This window comes from Dasypus novemcinctus, chromosome 15 (assembly GCF_030445035.2).
Source record: "Dasypus novemcinctus isolate mDasNov1 chromosome 15, mDasNov1.1.hap2, whole genome shotgun sequence".
NCBI classification, from domain to species: Eukaryota; Metazoa; Chordata; class Mammalia; order Cingulata; family Dasypodidae; genus Dasypus; species Dasypus novemcinctus.
In genome coordinates, this window is record NC_080687.1 from 107,953,821 (window position 1) to 107,970,466 (window position 16,646).

Consider the following 16,646-nt stretch of genomic DNA (forward strand, 5'->3'; position numbering starts at 1 on the left):
GAGGAAAGCCGCCCAGCGTGAAAAGAGAGAGCAGCCTGCCCAGGAATGGCGCCGCCCACACTTCCCGAGCCGCTGACGACAACAGAAGCGGACAAAGAAACAAGACACAGCAAATAAACACCAAGAACAGACAACCAGGGGAGGGGGGGAAATTAAATAAATAAATAAATCTTTAAAAAAAAAAAAAAAAAAAGATATTCCAAAGGTGGTTTGATTTGAGCTGGTTTCATTCAGTTTAGGACACAGACAGTCTATAAAGAAGTTCCCCTATTTGGTTTTTCAAATATATTTATATCTCATGAACAATCTTTAATTACAATTAGGGCGAAGTAAGGCTAAGATAGCTAATGAAAGTGAGGTGGAGTTCCCAGAGAATCTGCAACACTCAGTTAACTCATTAATCGCACAGTCTTAGATGATCTCTTTCTGTAACTCAGGGGTTCTTAACCATTTTTGTTCCAGACCCCTCTGCCAATCAGGTGAAAACCATGGACCCCTTAAAAAGTTCACACTGTATTGTGTATTATTTAATAAATATGTCATGCCCACTCCAGCATCTCCCCAGAAGAATAATGTATTTTTGAATTTCACTTCAATATCACAGAGCCCTGGTTAAGAACGCCTGCTGTAAAAGATGCTCCAATTCAGGCTTTATGAAAGGCCTCCAGTTCCATTAACCTTCAGGAAACTCAACTCATTTGGAGAATACTGACTGCCGTTACTCTGCAATGTGACATCGTTTTGCACCTTACAGAAGAAGAAAAAGAAAGCATGGTATATTCCCCTGGACTGTAAAATTGCTGTGGTGAGAATGCATCTTTCTTCCTTCCTACACTACATTAACTAGTGAGTGTGTTAAGTCAGGCATACACACATTTCCTAAACCATGAAAGTTGTATTCCTAGAAGAGTACATATGAACTGGAACACAAACTAAGGTGAGGGACCTCCCAGCACAAAGTACCTGTCGACATCAGCTTGTCTGTTTACCTGCATGGTTACCAGCCATGCTGCCATTCGCTTCTTCCACATGCAGCCCCCACCCCATTTTAATTACAGTCTTCTAGAAAGGGTCCAAGCCAGCAGTTCCCAAATACAGAGTCACACAGGGAGCTGTTAATAAAATCTTTTGCCTGAACCCAAAATCACCTAGGCAAATCACATGCTGTCAGTTCAAAATCAATTTGCCTTGGCAATCATGGTTCAAAGAAAGTTTTCAAGAAAAAAAAAAAAGCTCAGTTAAAATGTGCAGAACTTGGAATTGACCATGGGTGACATTCTGGTTTCCAAGAGGAGTGGCTCAGTGGGTGCTGGTACCTCTGAGGCCCACAGAGAAGACACTTGGGAGCAATTCCAGAAGGATGCTGACAACTAAAAGACAACTCCATGAAAAAATGGGCCCAGGACGTGAATGGATGTTTCTCCAAAGAATATATGCAAATGGCAAAAAAGCACATGAAAAGATGCTCAACATGACTGGCCATTAGGGAAATGCAAATCAAAACCAAGATGCGATACCAAGTCACACCCACCTGAATGGGTACTATTTTAAACAATGGGAAGTTACAGGTGTTGGAGAGGATGTTGAGAAACACATCCTCGAACGTTTTTGGTGGGAATGTAAAATTGTGCAGTCACTGTAGAAAGTTTGTTCTGAGAAAGCACAGAATTAACATATGGCCTAGGTATATACCCCAAGGACCTGAAAGTGGGGCCTGCAGCAGCTATGCATAGCAATACTCATACTAGCCACAAGGTGGAAGCAACCCAAGTGTCCTTCAAGGGAAGGAGTGTATAAACAAAATGTGTTACACACAATGGAAGACTACGCAGCTGTGGAAGGAATGGAGTCCTGACTCACGCGATGGCATGGATGAACCTTTTTGAATAGAAGAAGCCAGGCACAAAAGGGCAAACATGGCAGGATCTCGGTGATAGGAAATAACTAGAATGCACAAATTCATAGAGGCAGGAGGCAGACTACAAGGTCGGGGTGGGGTGGGGATGAGTACAGAGTTTCAAGGTGGTTGAGGAAACATTTTGGGAATGGATGGTGGTGATGGGGTTGAGAGCACCACAGTGTGAGTGGGATTAAGGCCAATGAACTGTATGCATGAAAGGGGCTAAATGGGAAACGTTATGCTGTACATATATGACCACAACACCTGTTTGTTTGTTTTTTAACTAAGGAATTTGATAGCTTCTCTTTAGCCATGTAGAGAATGAGAAATGTAGGAGGCCTGGAGATGAAAAAGGTCAGCAGTCCTTTGGATATACATATTTGAATTTTGGGGGGTAGAGATTGGGGCCTGGAGCCATTCTTATTCAAGGGGCACCTGAGCCCGTAGCATCCCAGGAAAACCAGGGGAGAGAGATGCACGGAGATGAGGGGCCCTGCAGGGCACAACGCTAGCTTATTTCATGATGTTCTGTCTTCTTTTCTTAATTTTATGTTTTAGGAGATATCAGGGACTGAACCTGGTACCTCGTACATGAAAAGCAGGCACTCAGCCACTGAGCTACACTGCTATGCTCTACCTCCTTTTTTTTTTATTTTATGATAATCAAGAACCCCGTAGAGCCACTCTAATGAAAATGCTGGTAATTGCTAATATAAACATCTTCATACATGCCACCAAGTTCATGCCAATCTCTATTCTTATCTTGAATTCACTGTTGAGGAATGTTATTCTTAAAAATCTTAAAAATAGGGAAGTGGGCATGGGTCAACTGATAGAGCATCCACCTACCATATGGAGAGTCCAGGGTTCAATCCCCAGGGCCCCCTGACCTGTGTGATGAGCTGGCCCATGTGCAGTGCTGCCACACACAAGAAGTGCTATGCCACACAGGGGCGACTCTGTGTAGGGGTGCCCCACATGCAAGGGGTGCACCCCACAAGGAGGGCCACCCCACATGAAAAAAGTGCAGCCCACCCAGAAGTGGTGCCACACACATGGAGAGCTGATGCAGCAAGATGATACAACAAAAAAGAGATGCAGTTTCCCAGTGCTCCCTAATAATGCAAGTGGATGCAGAAGAACACACAGCAAATGGACACAGAGAGCAGAAAATGGGGGGTAGGGCATGGGAAAGGAGAGAGAAATAAATAAAATAAATATTTTATATATATATAATGTTCTAGCTTTGGGTTTATGTCAAAACCAGAACATATTTTTAGGGGGGAAAATGTCCTTAATTTCCCTATTCAGTTAAGTGGCTTTGTTAGAACTCCCAACAAGGAACTTGACTTCTGGGTTGGTTCTCACGATAAGCAACGCCTTCCCCTCCTATTTCCTGTCATTCCCCCTAACCCTTCAGCTCATTCTCTATTATTTATATATAGAAAGGTCATTTGCAGTTCTCCCTGAATGGATGCCAAGGCTACCCAAACTTGCTTTGGAAAGTCATCAAACGTGAGTATAAAGTCAGAGAAAGCACTGCCAATGGCAAACGGCCTCATGCTCTTGGCCTCCCCGTATCTAACTGGGCCCCACACCATTACACACGGTGCAGCTTCCTGCACACGTGCTCAACACAGCCTCTGGTTACCAATCCAAGCCCACCCCACCCCACCAGCCTGGTTGACTCCTCTCTCCGTAAACTCCTTTTCCCATCCTCAGCCACCTAAGTGCCTAAGACAGACTCAGGATGACAACTTTATTGCCTTCATATTCCAGTCCTCTACACCAGAACAAGGCTAAAGCCACTCCAGGTTACCAAGAGATACTGGTTAGTTGACTTAAGAGTATCCTGGAAGGTTTGCTCTCTTCCCAAATGGGATGAAAGAGACAATGTGAAAATAACCAGATCATAAATGAGAAACATATTTAAGTTCTGCATAATCGTTATTTCCAGCCTTACCAAGGCACAACTTCCTTTTCTTTTTCCTGCTCTTTGTGACTTCCTTTTCCCACCAGAGCCAGCTAATCCAACTTCCCTTTTTAAAATCGTGAACACGCATCTAGTCAAAGATGGTGTCTTGCCCTAGAAGGAAGACAAGGAGTAAGAATTTCTTCCTCTAGTAGGAGGACTCCTCATCCAACCAAAAAGGATGGGAAAAAACACCTTGAATTAATTAACATAACACAAAACATACTTAAGAGATGGACTCAAGGTATTTTCCCAGAGGGTTTGTGTTTCCCCCAATCTCCTGAAGTGATCAGGTACACAGGTATATCTCCTTCTGAGACTCTAGGAGAGGGAAAGCTCAAGGACATTTCAAGCAGGTGCTTAAACAAAGGGGGGAGGTGGGTGGTTAACAAACTGACTTAAGGATTGATACATTACTTGGAACTGAAATATCCTTCTTTGGGATGACAGTAGGATTCTCCACATAATAAAGTGATGGCAAATATTCAAACTTTGGGAAAATCCCATGAAGCTTTATGGGCAAGTGGAAACATTCCAGATGCGTTTCAATTTAGATAAGCATAAGGAACTGCATTACAAGAATAGAATATAAATTGTGCCTAAATGATGGAGTACCTTCAGCAATCAGTGAAAACCCAGTGCTCTCTCCACTGAATGGGCAGGACACTGAAATTCTCCTTCCCAAAGTCCATTTCTTATCATCGGATCCCCTCTCTTTCTCTCCCTTCTGTAAGCCCTCAGGGACTGCTGGCTCTGTGCCAGCCACTGTGCATGACCCTGCTCAGAAGGGAAGCCCTAAGTGTCTGTGCTTGTGTCAAACAATGGCAGAAAAGCAAAGAACAGGAAAAATAAAATGGAGATCAATAAAGAGAATAAAAATCCCCTGGGAAAATCTAGAACTGACTGCAGAGAAACAGCTCACCTTTGCTGATGGGAAAATGAGAGGAAGTTCAACATTAAGACAATCTTGGACAAATATTAAGAGAATGTGACACTGAAATATTCTTTCCTAACCACTGAGATGTCCAACCTTAGTAGAAGTTCTTACTAACTATTGGAACCGACTAGTGCTCCACGGCATCAACAAAAAGCACTCAAGTATAGAGCTTCTTGGATTAAATGATGGGATGAAGACTAGACCAAGGCAAAACTTGACCTGGGGTCAGTCAGTACTTAGTCCAGGATATACCCACCCATGTTCCTTCCATTCCCCATCTGCATTCCTGGTGGGAGGCAAAATGCATCATCATGGACACACATGCTCTCTACCCCTACTCAGACTAGTTGTTCAGAAAAGGATTGGTCTATTCGGGTCCCACTAGGTTTCTAAATATGACAAGGCTTATCACCACTAGTCCACATCATGCAGAGGCAATATGATAGAGTGGAAAAGAAGGGCCCAGACATTTACCACCTAAGTCATCCGGGCCAGCACATGCCCTTCTGGCAGCTCCAGGTCCTGCACCTGTAGATTGTGCCTCATATCGCCCACCCTTTCCCTAATACCTTATCTGGATCCAGAACTCCTGAGGGCAAGACTGTGGCTTAGTTCACTGCTAATTCTTTGGGTCCCTTGGTAGGTACTCAGTAAGTATGTGCGGAATGAAAGGAATAACAATGACACATGTCAAACACCTCGCACCCTGTCCGGTTGCAGTAAGGCCTCAATATGTGGCAGGTTTCACGATCAGAAAACCTGCATTTCAGCGGAAGACACTGGAGATCCTGGATGATCCTCCAATTGTACACTGAGATGGAGCGGACACACTGTTTCCCCTAGAGGCTCTGGGCCCTGCTGGGACTCCTGATGCCATGCTCATCAGTGGGCATCTGTCTGGTGAAGTCAAAAGCGTGTCTGCAGCAGGACACTATCTTAGTCTAGAAACATCCCCCCATAGACTTATGAGTTGCAAGGGAGGATTAAAAAAGCAGTAATTACCCAGTGGGGAAATCGGGCCACACCTTCGCCAGGTGAAGGAATTACTACCACCAGGAAGGGGTAGATGGGTGTGGCAGGCCTCCAGCTGGGGCACGCCGGGGCAGTTTTCCAACCAAGAGTGCAGAACCCCAATCTAATTATGAATCATCAGGAAACCTCAGATGAACATAAAAGGAGGAGCATTCTATTGGAAAGGGGGTGGGGGAGAGCAGGGACTGTGTCCTTCAAAACTTCAAGGTCACAAAAGATAAAGTTTGTAGTATGTTCCAGATCAAAGGAGGCTGTAGCTACACCCCCAATAAATGCAACACCAATCCCTAGACTAGATCCAGCACTGGAGGGGGCAAGGCTATGAAGGACCTTCCTTCCCTATGGAAGGAAGATTAGATGGAAGTATTTTATCAATGTAGATGTATGAAGTTAATATTGAAAGGTAGCTCTCTAAGATAAAATGCCTGTTAGTAAAACCCCACACTGAAATGGTGAGGAGTAAAGGGCTGTGGTGTAAGAAGCATACCCGCTAATGGTTTAGAAAAAGAACTCTGTGTGTATGTGTTGTGGGTGTGGGAGGGAGGGGAAGAGAAGAGAGGGAAGGGGGAAGTAGAGATGGAGTAAATGGCAGTACAAATGCAGTGCGTGTTAATAATAGGCAAATGTGGGTAAAAGAATAAATGGATGGTGGGGAGCAGGGCATATGGGAATCCTGTACATTTTTATGCGACAGTTGCATATCTAAGTCTCTTTAACAAAAATAGAAAAAAGGAATATATGAATGTTCCTTGAAATGGCTTTTTTTTGGGGGGGCAATCTTTTATAAGTTTAGAATGATTTCCAAATAAAGTCCTTAAAAAATAAAACGTGCCCGTGCAGAATCAGCAGCAGCAGTGTCTGGAATGGAGAGCTTGATGAAGTGGGCCCAGGGCAGCCTGCACATGAAAGGCTTTCTGCTGTTCCATGATGGGGTGATGCAGCAACGTCTCCACCAAAAGGTGGGGTGCCCGGATTCTGTCTAAGACCACCCCCCTAGCAATAACAGACCAGGAGAACAATAACAGCTACCATTTATGGTGTGTCCTGTGTGGCAAGACCCTTCCTGCATCATCTCGTTCCATTTTTATAACAGCTATTATTCTCACCCCAATTAACAGAAAATGAGGGCAATTAGCTGCCCCATGGTAAACCCTTGATCTGGGAATGACTGATACCCAAAGCAATTGCAAGTCTCTCTGCCCGACAACTAACCCATACTCTCAGGGGACAAGGCTCTGACCTTTATTGCCCCCTTTTCTCCTATTTCTTTAGCACAGAGACTTACCAGTGTGAGACTGCACATGGAATGACACCTCAGGGCATATAATTTGGCTTGTGCACAAATCCTGCCTCGACATTGGCCACTCTAAGGCCATTGGACAAGAAGGGACTTAAAGAGTGTTCCTCACTCAAATCTCTCCCTGTGACCAGGGCAAGTTCATCTTTTTAAGCCCCTCTAGGTTCATCCCTACCTTCATGTCAAAACTGCCTTCTCCACAGCCACTCAAATTTTACTTCATGTAACTTTCCCAAACCCCCCTTTCCCTGTTCTCACATAGTTCTGGTAGTTTCTCTTTGATAAATTCTTTTCTTTTCTTTTTTTTAAGTAATAATAAACTTTATTTTCAGAGAAGTTTTAGCCTTACAAAAAAATGACACCAGAAGGACAGGCCATTCCATATGACCCACCACCACCACCCATGAATCTTCAGGGAATGTGGCAGCCAGATGCTGTGGCAGGCCCTGGCTAGTCTGAGAGCACCCTTACCTCACACCCTGGCGACGTCTCCAGCTGAATCTGACCACTGTAGGAACAAGGGATGAAAAAAGATAGCAGGGGAATTTAAAGCACAAATGCTTCAATGTAAAAAGGAGGAGTCTGGTTTTGTTATTAAAAGGTAAACGTACTTCAGTGCAGAATCTTGTAATTCTAAGGCTTCTGCTGATTCCATGGGATAAAGGTTTACAACACTTCTCTTGCTAATATCTTCACTTAATCTAAAGGGTATGACGTGGAAAGACGTAAGCAAATTTATTAAGCATTTATTTGTAATAAATTTTACCACTTTGGGTCATCTTTAGTTTCAAAAGTTAGTATCTCTTTAGGATTAGATGATAAAAAGTTTATGATAAAATTTCAAACTACACAGTATTTTCCTACCGCATGCCAAAATATAATTTCCCATTTCCTATATCTAAATCTAACTTATTTGCTACCTAACAGAAATTTCTGAGAAAGCCATCATTTTCATAGGTATCATATGCTAAATTTATTCTAGAATTTTATTTACAGGAGCAAGTTAAGTTGTTGAGAGTACTACATTATGGAATATGCATAAGGGAATTTGGTTTAATAGGATCAACTCTGCTTTCACTTCAAATATAAGAATTCATAAATAGTTTGTGAAGCATTTTTATTTTTGAAATCTTCTAATATTTAGAATCTGAATATTAACCAGTGAGATTTTTTACAAAGAGCTATAAAACCAGAAATCTGAGAAAGTGATATAAAAATCACAAAGCCATTTTAAAGGGTAGAAATGCATTCATGTTATACATGCCTATTGGAAATGCTTTCAAACTAGCCATCAGAAATCCTTGAGAAGAAACCAAGATAAAGGCAAAGCAGGACCTCAGTGTTCCACTTCATGTTTGAATGTTAAGATTGTATAAAATCTAAATCTTTGAAATGTAATACAACAATCAGTGCTTAACAAAAACAAAATCAAAAGAATAATGCCTGACAAGGTTATTCTCAATAAATACTTAATGAATAATTTTTTCAAAACCCACACACACACAAAATCTGGAATATCCAATGTGTATATAAATGTTTTTATGATTAATTTTCAGCCCCATGCCACCAGAAATAAACAACCTCCATCTCTTGAAGTGCCATCTCTTTTTAAGAAGCAACAGGTGGGCTGGAAAGTCTCCTTTTTCTAGTTTTTTTTTTTTTTAAACCAAACTAGATTTCCAAAAAAGTGTGTGTGTACTGGGTGGCTTAATGGGATTGGATCCTGAGACAGGGTGGTTTGTATATTTGGGCTAGGGTTTTTCCTAACTGCTGGAATCCTGGCCAGTTTTTCCTAGGAGTCCGAGATTTCCCTTGAAGGTTTGAGTAATTGGATATGGTCCTTTAAACAATTTCAAAAGGTGAATAACCCCAGGACCTGGGGAAGCCTCTGACTCTAAGGAGTGCTAATGGGAGCAGATTTACTCAGGGGAGGACTTTTTTTTTTTTTTAACAAAACTTGGCTAGGGTGGTTTTGAGAGTTAGGGTTTTACTTTCCCTGAGCTCTGGGGCTTATATGCTGTATGGAGTTTTCACTTAATTTGTAACATTTTGCTAGCTCTTGGGTGATGGCTGCTATGAAAGCCAGGCCATTGTTGCTGCTTATGGATAAGGGTATTCTGTGCCATGAAACTATTTTTCAGAGCAAAGCTTTAGTTACTTTCTTGCTTTTTTAGTGTGGTGGGAAAGGCCTTGACCCAGCCCGAGATGGTGCACATTATTACTAATGAGTACCTATACCCTCGACTTGGTTTTGTTTCTGTGAAGTCCATTGCTAAGTTTTTAAAAGGGGCAGTTCCTGTGTGCTGGATGCCCACGGGGCCTGGGGACCTCGGGAGGGGTTGTTCTTAGGCAGGTTTGGCATTGGCCACTAACAGTGGTGCAGGGCGAGGCCATCCGGCACTGTAGTAATATTTTCTGAGCAGGGCTCTTTTTTTTTTTTTTTTTTATTGACTTTGTAATAATATTACATTAAAAATATATATGTGAGGTCCCATTCAACCCCACCCCCCCACCCCCCCTCTCCCTCCCCCCCAGCAACACTCGTTCCCATCATCATGACACATCCATTGGATTTGGTAAGTACATCTTTGGGCACCTCTGCACCTCATATACATTGGTTCACATCATGGCCCATACTCTCCTCTATTCCATCAAGTGGGCCCTGTGAGGATTTACAATGTCTGGTGATTACCTCTGAAGCATCATCCAGGGCAGCTCCATGTCCCGAAGATGCCTCCACCTCTCATCTCTTCCTGCCTTTCCCCATACCCTTTGTCCACTATGTCCACTTTTCCCAATCCAATGCCACCTCTTCTATGTGCACATTGGATTGGTTGTGTCCATTGCACCTCTATGTCAAGAGGAGGCTCAGATTCCACCTGGATGAGCAGGGCTCTTAAAGCAGCTTTTCCCAGGTGGGTGAGCTGGCGGTCTTGCTGAAAAAGGGTGTGGGTGGTCCCCTTTGGGATAGAGACTCGGCCACCTGGGAGTAGCCAGTTTCCCTCTGGTGCGTTTTTGAGATGAAGCACTTTAGATACCAAACTTGTTGCTGGCAAATCAGAGCCTATTTCCATTTCTGAGAAAACTGCTGCTGCCTGTGAATAGGGCTTGATCTGGGCAAGAAAGTGACCTGTCCTGGAGGTCGGGGCAGCTGGCATACACTTTTTTTGTTACTTCTGCACAGTCCTGCTCAGGAGTTTTTCTTTTGGTCTGCAGGAAAGTGGCAGGATTCAGGAAAAGGGGTGGGGGAGTGTTTGAAGCCCTGTGGGAGTTGAGTCCAAGTTGACTGAACTTTTTTGTTGAGTTTTGGGATTCTCCCATTCAAAAGCAAATAGGGATTGGTTCTGGGGAGCCACCCACAGGCAGAAAAAAAGGATTTTTTTAAGTTCAGACAAGAAAATCAGGTGGCCCCAGGCCTTAAATATCCCATTAAGAGGTACTGGCAGCAGCGGAGTGTTTCAGGGTGAAGTATTCCTCCCTTTTCAGGGTGGCCTTTTGTGATGGGTTGGGTCTGGATTTTTTAAGGCTGCAGTTAACAGGGAGACCTACTGTTTTATTCGCTTTTTTGCTTCCCTTTCAGCAATTTTGTCCCGACTGACGAATACCATTTGCGACTTTGAGGAGCTGGGAGATGTTTATTTCTGTGAACCCATTTAGATTTCAAAGTTTCCATTTGATGTCTGATGCCTCCTGGGTGACGAGAGCTGCACTGACCATTCTCTGGCTTTCCGGGGCTTCTGGGTTGAAGGGAGTGTAGATCCGGAAGGCTTTGCAGAGTTGCTCATAAAAATCCCCCAGAGGTTCTTCAGCCTGTTGAGTGGTGGAGGCCTTGTAGGCTGTTTGTGGGCTGCCTCGCTCTTTCTCGTACCCCTCTGAGGAGGGCTTTTTGATACCACGGAAGGGCAGCCTGTCCCTGATTTGTGTTAAAGTTTCAGGCTGGTTGAGCTTTTGGTGCTGCTTCTGGGGCCCATTCCTCTGGGTTCAAGACAGTTGTGGGGGCCTGTTCTCACAACCAGTTTCTGGCTTCCATGAGGATCTGGCATCTCTGCTCCATATTGAACAGGTTAGGAGGAGTTGGAGGCAATCACCCCAAGTGGGGCGGTGGGTGTGGAAAACGGACTCCAGGATGTGGATAAGAGCCTGAGGCTTTTCTGAATGTGAAGGGGTGGGTGCTTCCAGTTTAAGAGATCTGCAGGGTGTGAAGAGCTGATGAAACAGGATTGGCCTCCTGGGTTGCTCAGTCCCATCTGCACTGATCTGGGTGGACCCTGTGTTTCATGGAGGGGCTTCTGAAGCGCAGGCTGCACTGACTGAAGTCTCCTCACCAAAGGGACCTCAGGAGCCCCCTCAGGGCTGACGGGCCTTGGGGCCTGAAGGTGGAGTCCTCTCTGGGAGATCTGCCTGTGGAGGCTCCAGGGCAGGGAAATGTTCTGGAATGGCTGTACTATACAGCATGAAGAGTGGGTTTCCTTCTGGAGATTTTTGTAGAATAACAGGTTTTCAAAGTCTGGCTGTTTGTGTTACTAGGACCCTACTCTGACCCTTCCTTCCAGCACAGAATCAAACCTCAGAGGGCAGGGTTTGGGCAATTTCTAACCAGGAATTGAAGTAGGGGAACTGAGTGGGGTGGCCGGGGCTTCAGTGACTGTCTGCCAAACTGCATGAAACTTGGCCACCTCTAGGGTTCCCTGAGGGCTAATTAACACTAAACTTAGGTCACTTGACTTTGCACAGAGTCCGGAGAGTTCTGGGGGACATACCATAATTCCTGGGAAAGCCCTATTTGAAAATTTTTAACATCCCATCTAAGATGGTGAGTTTGGATTGTGATGATCCCATCCCTGAGCTGGTGTCGCAGGTCAAACAAAGGAGGGGGGCCCCTCACAAGGCCACTCAGATACCCACTTGTCTGTGCTTCTCAGGAGAACTTCGCGTCGCCTTAGCTAAGGCATCGTGTAGAGTCTGCATTATCCACTATGCCATATGACATAGCCGCTGAGTGTAGGTTGGGACCCACTCGGGCTCCGTAGCGCAGGCCATGGGGCCACAGACTGGATCAGCAGAGGCCTCTGCAGTCCCCAGTCATTCACTCAATCATTCAGAGGTTCCACAGTCCCACCCAAGGGACTGCCCTATCCTGGAATCTTGAATCTCGAGATTTTGGGAGGTGATCAGTCTCCACTTCTGTCTGGAGATGGGCCTGACTGGGACTCAGAGCCCTGGGGCCTTACCTTTCCAGCATCTTCTTATGCTGTTCAACCCACCTCTCCACTGAGTCAGGCTGGGTCAGAGGACATGGCCCACAGGGATCCTTTCCCCGAAGGAGGCCCCATCAAGGGGACAGGTGAGGCTGCCTCCTTCATGGGGAGATCTCCACCAGCCATGCCTGCCAGTCCCAAACCAGAGGCTCAAAGGGCCAGTGTGGTTGGGTTTCCCAGTCAGGGAACCAAATGTTGCAGCAAAGCCGGGAGTTCTGAGTGGCAGAAAAATCTAAGTGGTCCTCAGATGAGCAGAGGAACAGACTTATAACACACAGGCCCAGAGGAGAGTCACTCTCCAAATTCTGAGCCCTGTCTTTCAGCTTTCATAGGTTTATATAAGATTTCATGTGGGACTAGCATGGCTCTTGCTCACTGACTAATGTGTCGCTAGGTGGAATTTTGCAAGTGGGGTTACAGAAGCAGAAGGTAGGTGCAAGCTCATGCTTTTGTGGGCTGATTTACAGAAGTGGGGGGCAGGAGTGGTTTGTTAGATCACAGAAGCGGGGGGGGGGGGGGGGAGGGGGGGGGGGGGGGGGGGGGGCGGGAAAGTGTCAGAGTGGTTCATTTGATAATCTCCTGCAAGTGCCATGTTCTCATGGGCTGATTTAGAGAAGCAGGGCGCAGGAGTGGCTTGTTAGATATTTTCTGCAAGGTTATGCTTTTTATTTCCTAACAGCCAGGATACAAAGGAAAGAATTATATGTAAATCAGAAGGTAATGAGATGTAACCCTCTCTTTCTACCAAAATTCCAACTTTTGGTGGTCAAGAATATCCTGCTGAAGCAATGAAGTAGGAAACCAGCTTTTACCAGTTGGCTGGGCCTGCACAGAAGAAGCCCTGGCTGTCCTCACTTCAACTTGCTCAGTCGCATAGCAAATTTCCCCACCCAGGGGTGGGGTTATCTGCCCCTTTCATGATCACCAATGTATTGTGGAAGCATGATTTCCTGAACATACTAATCATGCAATTATATAACCAGCTATGTGTGCTCATCCATTAAGCAGAAAAACTAATGCATAATCAAAGCAAATGTTAAGTAGTAACTTAGGCATTTAAGCAAGAGAGAAACTGCAGCACGGGGAGTTGGGTCTGAGTCACTTTGCACTGGCCCTTGGCTCCTTACCTCTGCAGACATAATCAAAGTAGGGTTGCCTAGCTCTCATGTGAAAGTTTTCTTCATGCCATCTCTACTTATCCATAGAGGCCCTGCTCTGAGGCCTAACAACTATATCTTTCACTATGTAGGAAAAGAGAATAACTGAGAAGTATTTAGAAATGACTAAATTTATTTACAGAAGCTGAACATTAGAAGTACAGACTAGATCTCCTATTCGTTCAATCCCCAAATGTAATGGGCTCACACACACCAATTCAAGTAAACCTCATACACCGAATATCTCAATCTATGTAAAAGATACACCATGAACTTCGTATTTCAATTTAAAAATCCACAAAAAACATTCATAAAGACTATTTCGTTTATTTAAAAAACTGACTGAAAAAGAAGGAAATATAGTTTTCTGAACTGATAAGGCCATAATCATCCAATTAATTATCAATGATTAGTAGTAATTTATAAAGTTTAGTTTCAACAAATAAATAGGTTACTAGTTTAAAACTTCTTTACTTTCTGACTTGGGGTATTTGTGGGAAGGGCCAATTATCTATCTTCTTCATGCTTAGCAGTAATTGTATACCACTATAATTATTTACATTAAACTTCACAGATAGAGGTGAATTAAACAGATTAAAAAACAAAACATTGGAATAGTCTCTTGTAATAATATTAGCCACCATTTACAGAATGGTCCCTATATGTTAGACATATGTAATCTCAGTTTATTCTATAGACAAGGAAAATGGAATTTAAAGAAAAATGTAGTGATTTCCAAAGGATGCACAGGTATTACATGAAGAATCTGGGATTCAAAACCAGGCTTTGTCATTTCAAAGACTCCTGCTTTTAACCACATAATAATGCTTAAAATGTTGCTTACCAAAAAAACAAGAATCAGTCACCAACTGCTTCCACCTCATTACAACAGGTTATTCAAAATTGGACCTGTTCAATATTTATTTAGCACTTAGTATACGTCTCACACACTGCAAGGTTCTGGAGATCTGGCCTCTGGTCAGTGGGAGGCTCACAGTCTATCTGGAAAGACAGGCAATAGAAATGCTCTGCTTTGTTTTATTGAAGGAAGTAGGAAAAGAAGGCATACAAAAATAACTTTAATGCATTTTAACACATAAATTTTCAAATCTATTATAATTGGGAGGCTTTTATTGTCAGATGTAATGTCTGAAATGAGTTTATGAAGCCTTTTGCTCTATACACAGGTTCATATAGGAATTGTGGATGCAAGTATTAAAATAAATGAAGCCAAGAGTTTCAAATGAATTGAGCAAGGGGAGGACCAAGAAAAGAAAAGAATATAAATTTAGGTTACCATGTTCATTATTCAAGGTTTAATAGCTTTAATTTAGATGTTTCCCTAAGCATTTATTTAATCTGAATTCTTCAATCACACTTGTGATAATGATAAAGTAAATCATATATTGCTTCCTCAAGGGAGTCATCCTTGATTCCCAGCATGAATAAAGCAACTTTATTTGCACAGCAGGATGTCCCAGAAAACTTCAAAACTCACTGAGGAGAGCCAGGCCTTTTTAACTATGTAATGTCTGCACCACCAATTGACATTTCCACCCTGAAAGGATCACAAACTAAGAAAGCCTCCTTTAACAAGTTCTTTGGTCTTATTTCTCTAACTTCTTGGGCATTTGTAACTAATTTAAAGTATTAGGATATATTCCTGAATATTCTATAGCAGCCATCAAATTCTGACTTTGATGTTTATTCATAAAAGAAACTTGCTAATAAGCTCTAATGAGCTTTGCATTACTACAGTGGTATGTGTAAATCCACACTTTCCTGGGTTTAGGATGCTAGCTGAAAGTAGAAAGCCAGCTGTTAAATGTCATGCCCTGGATCCTTGCGTGTGATATGGAAACCAGGGTCAGCATGTTCTGGAAAAGTACTGAGAGCTGCCACAGAATTGTAGCCTCAAAGAAAATCATAGTTTGGGTACCTTAACTTTTGGCCAGTTTGCAATAAAATGGTGTCATATTTTCTCTGTTAAGAAAGCCGCAGATGCTGTATCCTGGCCGCAGGACTTACTACAACTCATTTCCAGTCAATTACATGTAGTTGGTTGCTTTCATCTGTGGAGTTGCCTCCACCCGAGGAAAACACCTCCATTTCCTGGACACCAGATTTGTGGAACCAGTTTCACTTTGTAGGAGGGCCAGTGTGTCCTCTCAGGGCTCACCCCAACCCTCCATGGTGCTCTCCAGCTCCTCACAGGCCCAGGCCTGGAGCCTGGAGCCTCCTGCTCCCAAGGCACCTTCCTCCTCGCCCGCGGGGCCTAGGAGCTGGGGGGCCCTGGGAGCCCAGGGGACTCTGCCAGCTTCCCTTGGAGAAGGTGAAGGGCATGAGGGGGCCTCCGCCTAGTGCCACCAGAGGGCGCAGCAGAGCCCAAAGACACGCACTGAGCTCTCCAGGCCCCGAGGGGGCGCTGCTGGGCAAGGCCGAGCAGGGGCCCTCCTGGAGGAGCCGAGCGGCTCTGCGGGGCTGCACGACCACCCGGGCCACGAGGACCGGCCTCTGTGCAGAACCAGGAGCCCAGGACGGCGTCCTCTGCAGCCAGGAAATGGCTGTGGCGCTGCCAGGGGCTGGGGTGGCCCAGGACGGCGACCACCCCAGGGAGCAGAGGCTTTGGGGACCAGCCCAGGTACTCCCAGGCACCTGCTGGCAGCCAGGGCTCCTCCCACTGCAGAGCAGAGGCTCCTCCCTCAGGCACCCTGCACTCCAGGGCAGCTGCTCTCCCAGCACCCTTACCTTCCCGCAGGCTCACCCTTCCCTGCCCCCTGCAGCCCTCCCCTCCAGGTGCCCCTGCATCTCTGACCCACCTCCGACCCTTGGAGACATGGACCTCCCAGGAAGGGCCCCCGTCCCCCCTGCTCTGTCATCCTTCCCTGCCTGTGCTGGACCCCACGGTTCCTGTCCCCCCTTCACTGTCATTTATCACCCTTATGATGTCCTACATACCTTATCTCCTTTCATCATGGAGGAAAGTTTAAGCCTTTGCAGAACACAGTTGTTCCCCAAGATAATTTCTAAAGAACAGATAGAGAAGAGTTACAATCACAAGACAATCATTCCTTTCGTTACCAAACTACCAAT

The 16,646-nt window shown here is 44.6% G+C and overlaps 1 long non-coding RNA gene across 1 annotated transcript; it reads right to left on the bottom strand.

Annotated features, from left to right (window-relative positions):
• Positions 1 to 612: 612 nt before the first annotated feature.
• LOC131273492 (uncharacterized) lies at positions 613 to 12,780 on the bottom strand. The gene is made up of 3 exons (XR_009180775.2): positions 7,750 to 12,780; positions 7,610 to 7,646; positions 613 to 747 (listed from the first exon to the last, which is right to left on the bottom strand). It is a non-coding gene; the product is annotated as an uncharacterized lncRNA (long non-coding RNA).
• Positions 12,781 to 16,646: the final 3,866 nt, after the last annotated feature.